The sequence below is a fragment of the Rhipicephalus microplus genome, unplaced genomic scaffold (assembly GCF_043290135.1).
Source record: "Rhipicephalus microplus isolate Deutch F79 unplaced genomic scaffold, USDA_Rmic scaffold_14, whole genome shotgun sequence".
Taxonomy (NCBI): domain Eukaryota; kingdom Metazoa; phylum Arthropoda; class Arachnida; order Ixodida; family Ixodidae; genus Rhipicephalus; species Rhipicephalus microplus.
The window spans coordinates 8,973,967-8,982,246 of record NW_027464587.1 but is presented as its reverse complement, the minus strand read 5'-3'; the positions used below and the strand labels follow the sequence as shown (position 1 = coordinate 8,982,246).

At 42.5% G+C, this 8,280-nt stretch overlaps 1 non-coding gene across 1 annotated transcript; it reads left to right on the top strand.

Moving 5' to 3' along the window:
* The first annotated feature begins 939 nt into the window (after positions 1 to 939).
* Positions 940 to 1,012, top strand: TRNAT-CGU (transfer RNA threonine (anticodon CGU)). The gene has a single exon. It is a non-coding gene; the product is annotated as a tRNA-Thr (tRNA).
* The last annotated feature ends 7,268 nt before the right edge of the window (positions 1,013 to 8,280 follow it).

Here is an 8,280-nt window from a genome sequence, read left to right as displayed (position 1 = left end):
GAATTCTGATTGCTTTGTTTTGCAACTTCGATGTATTCTTGTGTATGTGTATAATATATTTCCAACAGTGTACCACGTGTATTGCGAATTTTTGTAACTTTGATGCATTCCTGTATTTGTTCAAACTATTTTTATCAGTGTATCATGTGTTGTGCCTAAATTTTGTTTTTCTCGTGATGCCCCTCCTGCTTGGGCCCTTCGATGGGCTTGCAGTATGTCTTAAATAAATAAATAAAATACAAGCATATAACAAAGAAAATACAAAAACGGCAGTTTTCTTAGTCTTCCATCTATACCCCTAGTTCAAGTAAATGAACACAAATATTTGGGGTGACCATTACTAACCTCAGTTGGAATTCTCATATCGCTAACATTTGTGCTTCTTCTTTTCGCAAGCTTTGTATTCTGCGACACAAACTTAAACAGGCGCCCCCCGAAACCAAGCTTCATGCTTATACATCGCTAATTAGGCCTAGGTTAGAATACGCTTGCACCGTCTCGGATCCTCACACCAACCACAATACTAACGCACTAGAAATAGTTCAGCGCAAAGCTGTTAGATTTATTTTTTCTAAATTCCGTTCCACCGATTCGCCAACAGCGCTCATGCAAACTCATGGAATACAAACATTGGAATTAAGACGTAAAATACTCAGGCTCAAATTTCTTTTTCTTCTGAAGAATAACAGACTCTCTTTTCATCCTGGACCATATCTACGCCCGTTATCAACTAGACTAACCAGACATCATCATCCTCAATCTTTAACTCCATATCATACAAGAACTAACACCTTCAAATTTTCTTTTTTTCCTCGCACTATTAACGAATGGAACTCACTGCCATTATCATTGATTGATTCAGTTGAGTCAATTGAGCTGATCGATTTCTCATAACCTAACATTGAAATTGAAATGTAAGCGTTTATTTTGTAGAGGGCCGCTGTAATAGCTCAGTGGTTAGAGCATCGAACGCGTAATTCGAAGGTCGTAGGTTCGATTCCTGCTTACAGTTGGTAATTTTTTCATCCACTTTTCTTTCTTCTTATTTACATTCCATTAATGTTAATAACTTCCCCTGTACATTCCTTGGCATTACTGTCTGTTATATCTCATTATTATTGTGTTAAAAACACGGAAAAACGAGCCCTTAGGTATACACTTCTTTCCCTTATTTCATTGAACGAGGGTCTCGTACTGGCAGACTTGGTGTGTTTAGGTTGTATAAGAGGGACAATTAATCAGCTGCCCGCTCATAATAAGTTCACGTGCTACGTGACGCCAAACATGCGCATAAGAGTGTTTTCACACTCGTTGTTTGGCTTATAGATGGCGCTGACTGTCGCTCCTACTTCTAAATTCACAGATAAACCCAAAAAAGTGGATGGAGAGAGGGCCGCTGTAATAGCTCAGTGGTTAGAGCATCGAACGCGTAATTCGAAGGTCGTAGGCTCGATTCCTGCTTACAGTTGGTAATTTTTTCATCCACTTTTCTTTCTTCTTATTTACATTCCATTAATGTTAATAACTTCCCCTGTACATTCCTTGGCATTACTGTCTGTTATATCTCATTATTATTGTGTTAAAAACACGGAAAAACGAGCCCTTAGGTATACACTTCTTTCCCTTATTTCATTGAACGAGGGTCTCGTACTGGCAGACTTGGTGTGTTTAGGTTGTATAAGAGGGACAATTAATCAGCTGCCCGCTCATAATAAGTTCACGTGCTACGTGACGCCAAACATGCGCATAAGAGTGTTTTCACACTCGTTGTTTGGCTTATAGATGGCGCTGACTGTCGCTCCTACTTCTAAATTCACAGATAAACCCAAAAAAGTGGATGGAGAGAGGGCCGCTGTAATAGCTCAGTGGTTAGAGCATCGAACGCGTATACGAAGGTCGTAGGTTCGATTCCTGCTTACAGTTGGTAATTTTTTCATCCACTTTTCTTTCTTCTTATTTACATTCCATTAATGTTAATAACTTCCCCTGTACATTCCTTGGCATTACTGTCTGTTATATCTCATTATTATTGTGTTAAAAACACGGAAAAACGAGCCCTTAGGTATACACTTCTTTCCCTTATATATATATATATATATATATATATGTGTGTGTGTGTGTGTGACGCTGTGATGACTGGGAGACGTGGCGTGGCTCATACGCCATATTTATTCTATTCTGACTTCTTCCTCCTCTACTTCTCCTAACCATCGCTTCATACGTCACACACACACACACACACATATATATATATATATATATATATATATATATATATATATATATATATATATATATATATATATATATATATATATATATATATATATCGCTCATTCTAAGTCCAAATGCGTCTGTTTTAGAAACATTTGGCGAGTCTATGAGTATGAGCGAGTCCTTTTCAGGGAAATTTCGGTGAATGTGAGTCTGCCAGAGTTATATTTTTGTTTTATTTTGGTGAGCTTAAGTCCGAGTGAGTCTGCTGGAGGAATGTTTTGATGAGCCTGAATATGAGTGGGTATACTTAAGGAAAGTATTAGTGGATCCGGCTGACAAAAACATCGGTGAGTCTGAGTGAGTTTAATTAGAGAGAAATTTCGTTAGTCTCAGTTCGAGTGAGTCCAAAGCAAAATATTTTTATATATGGTTATTGAGTTAGTCTGAGTGAGTTTCATTTATTTTGCCAACCTATGCCGTAAGTGGGATCTTTCCGTATTTCGCAGAGTGTAGCCTGAGTGTTGTTTGCGAAATGTACTATAAGCTTGCTCGTTTGAATGGGGAATTTGGTTTCATGTTAATCAAAATCGTTTGTGCCAGGTGTTAAAAGCCGAACAATATTGCTGCTATTTTTCTGTCATACAAGCATCCAGAAATCTTGCCGAAATGTTCAATTTGCATTTCTTCCGGGTAGCGGCGCTAGGGTTGGGCATGGGGGAGCTGGAGCCCCCCCCCCCCCCCCCCCTCAATTTTCACTCGCCCCCAAATGCCTTCTCCCACAAGAGAGAACATAGTCACAACACAATGGCTAAGTTCCCTGCCTCCCTGCCCATCATTGAGGAACTCACTTATCATGGGTGATCCACCAGTAAAGTAATCCTGATGCTGCCCCTGATTTATTTCTTTGTGTTGTTGCGCTGTGCATATATACCCTATAAGAAAATGCTTGCTCTGGAGAGGGTATATTATGACTATATTTTTAGGAGACTAAAGTTTTTTTCTTAATTTTGTGAGAAAAAACACGGGCTTAAGAAAATCGTAATTTGGGTCCACATTGAGACGAAATTTACACCACGTGGGGCTCCAAGTGAAAATTTCCTTATAACTCAATCTTGAGCAAAAAAAAAAGCAGCTTTATGTGGCAAGTGTTATCACTGGGCTATTCCACGCCATCTCTCCAAACCTTGGTGCTCGGCCATTAAAGGTTAGCTTTAAAAAATTGAGGATAATCTATTTATAGAGCATTTTTACCCTGAAATATTTCTCGACATGCATTTTTCAGTACCGTAAGACGCATGCGAATTGTTTTCGGAAAGCTTGAAGCTTGACTCGTAAAATGTTTTGCCAAAAAATTCGTTCTACATTCTCAATAAAACTTTTACGAACTCAGCACTCCTACATTAAAATAGAGAAAAGTTTGTCCAATTGAACAAGGGCGTCCTTTTAACTTGAAATAATTTTTACGAACCCTGTCTTGGGTGTTTATTGCTGCCTTGAGGAAGAGAAATATGGCCCATATTGGAGATTTTTCCATAGACAGATAATAGTGGAATGAAATAGATTCTATTAACGAATTGTCAAGTTGTTTTCTTGTAGGCGAAAAATATTTTAAACGTACGTAATGCAAAATAGTGTGAAGAACTGGCTTCAAAATTTGCCAAAAAAGCATATTTTTTTTGCTCATAAGTGGTCGTAAGATTAACATTGACGTGTTCCAGGTAAAAATATACTGAACAGCCCATTAAGAAGTGATTTTTATTGCGTACTGACTGAAACTTTTTGTTTACTTTTTGTTTTAGATGAGAAAATTATTCGCTAGTTATCGGTGTGTTTGCACGTGTTCATACCTTGTAACAATAGATAATAGCACATAGAAGTACAAGCTGCGTGGAAGTGAGGAGCATTTGCTTTGTTCAGGCTAATTGGAGTGATTTATTAGGAAGTATTAGCTTGGGTCCCTATCAAAATGCCGAAAATCAAGACGACGATTTATTAAAAGGTCGAATGTCAGAAAGTTGAAACATTTTAATGCCATAAAATCGGAACACCTAAAACAACGAATGCTGGAAAATCAAAATGCTGAAAAGACGTATCGCCGAAAATCCCCTGAACCATGCACGTGAATACCCCCGCTTTGGAGGGAAATTGACGAAGATGCGGCGGGGTGTGTTCCCCAAAAAAAAAAAAAACCAACACTTTGTTGCAGTTGTGGTTATGTTAATGTTTTCGACAAGAAGGTGTATTCTAGGCACTATTGGAGGTGCGAGAAGTGAGGAGACTGCAACGCCAGAGTGACTACCGACCTTCCTGTAGAAGGTACTCGCATGGCAATCTCGAAGAAAGTGATCTACGACAGCCATGCACTTTCGGCTTATTGCTACCATGAAGAGGAAGCAAGCCAGACTCGAAGACTTCGTCAAGGGAGCGACAACCCCGCCGCTTACAGAGCAAGAAACAAGGGTTAGGCAAAATCGATTGATGCTGCTCTGGGCAACCCGTACAATGACGACGTTTCAAGTTTTCGACAACGAATTGCACACAAGCTGTTTGCGATAAGCAAGAAATCACTTTGATGTGCGATTGGAGGTGGAAAAGTTTATAGTTTGCTATTTCTATGAAGGCTTGAGATAAATGTAAAGGGACAACTGGAAATGAGGGTGAACGAGTGTGCTGGCGTAACCTCCAATTTAGCTAGGTGCTTCATCTTCCAGTATAGCTAGGTGACGCAGACATTTTGATATTTCGGCATTTAGATAGTTTGGTGTATTGATTTTTTGACATCTTACACTTTTGGTATCTTGTATAATCGGCTTTTTGATCTTTCGGTGTTCTAACTTTCGGCATTACAGAAGTTAGTCATTTTGATTTTCGGCATTTCAAGGGCCACATTATTATAGCTTTATTCAACAATAAAGGTGCATTTAAACCACGAGCAGCTCTCCGCTCACCGGGAAGCGATACCAACCTATGCGACAAAAGCAAAGAATCCATGAAAATAAAAAAAAAGTTTCGTGGCAGCGAAGTCACAGTTATGAACTAACTAAATAGTATTTGAGGGACCATGTTTAATTAACCAGTAATCATGTGTTGGTTCATAACTGCAACTTATCCGCCGCGAAGCATACCTTTTTTTATTTTCGCGGATTGTTTGCTTGATCGTTGTGCTCTATCTATTTATAAATCTTCAGGTGTAATTAACAAAGTGGTTGACACGTCGGTATCCTTTCACAGTGTCACAAGATATCCACGTGGTGCACTCTAAAAGTATTCAAATTCCTCGTTGACTAAACCTAATACTTGCACGGAAATAATTTGAATAGGTACTTAGAGAGCTGGATATGCTGTCTAGATGTTTCTCGCGTCTGCACAGCTTGCACTTAATGCTAAGATGCTGTCACAAAACGAGCGCTCAAAAGGGGCGCGCCGCCAAATTCTCGCGATAAAGCGCGGGAGAGACGCCACCAGGTCAACGATAAAAAAACAAGCATCTAAAGACTCCCCGGGCGGTGACCCTCTCCCCTCGCAAGCGTAGGTTCGCCGACGAACCTCCTCACCCCACATCGGCGGCCGAGCAAGCCGTCGAAATTTCTAGATGGAAAGGGGCGTGGTGATGCCGGGCTGAGTCATCCGTCGCGGACGGCCCTCGTACCGTCTCGCGCTTTCCCCCAGCCTTCGCTGCGCATCGCGCCGACGAAATGATGAGAACTTTCTGGAATCTCGCGCGGAAGGTATTTAATCGAGCAGCGGAGATGGGACAGCAGGAGAAGACGGAAGTTAGCGCCAGAGCGCGTAGGGAATCCGCCGTGTAGTCGGCGAAGGTTTTGTCCGTAGAGACAAAGCAGGAGCAGAAGATGATTTCCACCTGAGGGGTGACGACTCGAGCTACAGGCAAGAGTGTGTGTTTACCGCTATCGAGCGAAGACGCGTGGCAACAGCTGCGTGTGTGAAGCCGACGTGTTTCCGGCGAAGAAGTTTGAAGCTTGGAGAGTGGCCAATTGAAGACGCGAGGTTTCCTGGAAGAGAAACTTCGGGGGGGGGGGGGGGGCAGCGGAACAACAACAACGCTGGACTTTGAGTGAGTTGATTGATTGATATGTGGGTTTTAACGTCCCAAAACCACCATATGATTATGAGAGACGCGACTTTGAGTGAGCGATTCTCGGAAGAGTATCATCCAGACTTTCGTTCCAAGAACTTTGGACTTAATATGTTTTCTATCTCTTTAGTCTTTAAGTGTCTTGGTTGTTCAATGCATGCGACTGCATTGTAGTGCGTATTGTTGTCTGTGTCCATTGTACTGTGTAGTATGTTGTTTGGTTGGTGACATATTGTATGCAACTATTGTGGAGTGTGCATACTTGTGTATTGTTTTTTTGATCTGCCATTATTGAGAATATAATTTTGTTTTGGTTATCAACTCTCGGCTCTGACTTGTTCTTTGGGCCACAGCTGGCGTCCGCTGGCGTGCCAAAAAGGACCACTTCTAAATTGTCCACGCTTTCGTGGTGCGGTTCGGAGGCCGATACTTCGGCCCTTTGAATTAGCCCGGTGATCGCCTTCCTAATTAATGGTACCTGTGACAATTAATCTGGCGTCCGCGACTAGGACCTTTTGGTGCACAGTGTGTCCAAAGTAGTGAGAAAGAGCCTCGAGTTGTTGATAGTGCTATCGGAACGATTTTGTGTGTTGCTCAGTGTTCTCGTTAACGAGTGCAGGGGAGTGTCCCGATAGACTGATTTAGGCAGATACTTTTTGCACGTGGCAAGGTTTTAGTTGCGAGACACAATGGATCTCGAAAAGTTAGTCGCTCTTGGTGAGAAGATGGGTCTTTCTGGCGCCGAACTACAGAAGTGGGTCACCCAGAAGGAAAAAGAAGAAAAAGAGAGAGCCAAGGAAGAAAAAGCAGCTGAGTTGGAACGAGAGAGGTTGGCAGCTGAGAGGGCCAAGGAAGAAAAAGCAGCTGAGTTGGAGAGAGAAAGGCTGGCCGCTGAAAGGGCGAGAGAAGAAAGAGAAGCGAGGGAGCGACAGCTGAAAGAAGAAAGAGAAGTGGAGATGGCTGAAAGAGAACGGTAGCGGCAGCACGAGATGGAATTCGAGCGGCTCCGTTTGCAACAGCGAAGTGAAACTACCGTCCAAGCTAGAGTTGAAAGCAGCGAACGGGAAGATTATGGCTTCAGCTTGAACCCAAGCAAGCTGCTCGTAGCGTTTGATGAAAGGAAGGACGACCTTGACGCGTACCTTCACAGATTTGAGACGATTGCAAGGAGCCAGAATTGGCCGGAACATCAATGGGCAACTGCTTTGAGTACTTGCTTGAGTGGTGAAGCGCTCAGTGTGAACGGTAGGCTGACGCCGACTGATGCAGCCAACTATGCAAAGGTGAAAACTGCTTTGCTGAAGCGATTTAGATTTACTGGGGAAGGATTCCGGGACAGATTTCGGACAGGAAAGCCAGCTGATGGTGAGACGGCTACGCAGTATGCCGCCCGACTTTGCCACTATTTCGACAGATGGATTGAGCTTTCAGGGACAGCGCAAGAGTACGATGAGCTTAGAGAGCTCCTAATTAGAGAACAATTACTTACTAGTTGCCACCCAAGCCTATCGCTGTACTTGAAAGAGAGGAAGGCTGAGTCACTTGAAGGCATGCTTGAATTGGCTGATCAATTCTTGGAAGCGCAAGGTGGAACTAATTTGGCCAAGGTCAAGGAGGAGTGTCCCGAAGATTCGTAAATTTCGGCACCCGAACAAAAGAAGCGTGCACCGGAGAGTGTTCCACGCGATGTTTTCTGTGTAACCGAGTGGGTCATCGCGCGAACAACTGTCGAACGATCTTTACGAGCCCTACGGTAGTAGAATGTTTTAAGAAAAACGTTGGTTTTAAGTGTGGTCAGACTGGGCACAAAGCAGACGCATGTCGAAACGGAGTGAGTCAAACTCACCAATTATCCTGTGTGCAAGCGGCACCGAAATCCGGTAATAATGCCGTCACCGATGGATTCGTAGAGTTGAAAAATGGGGAGAAAATTCCTATTGTGGGTGCTGTAATGACAAAACAGCCAA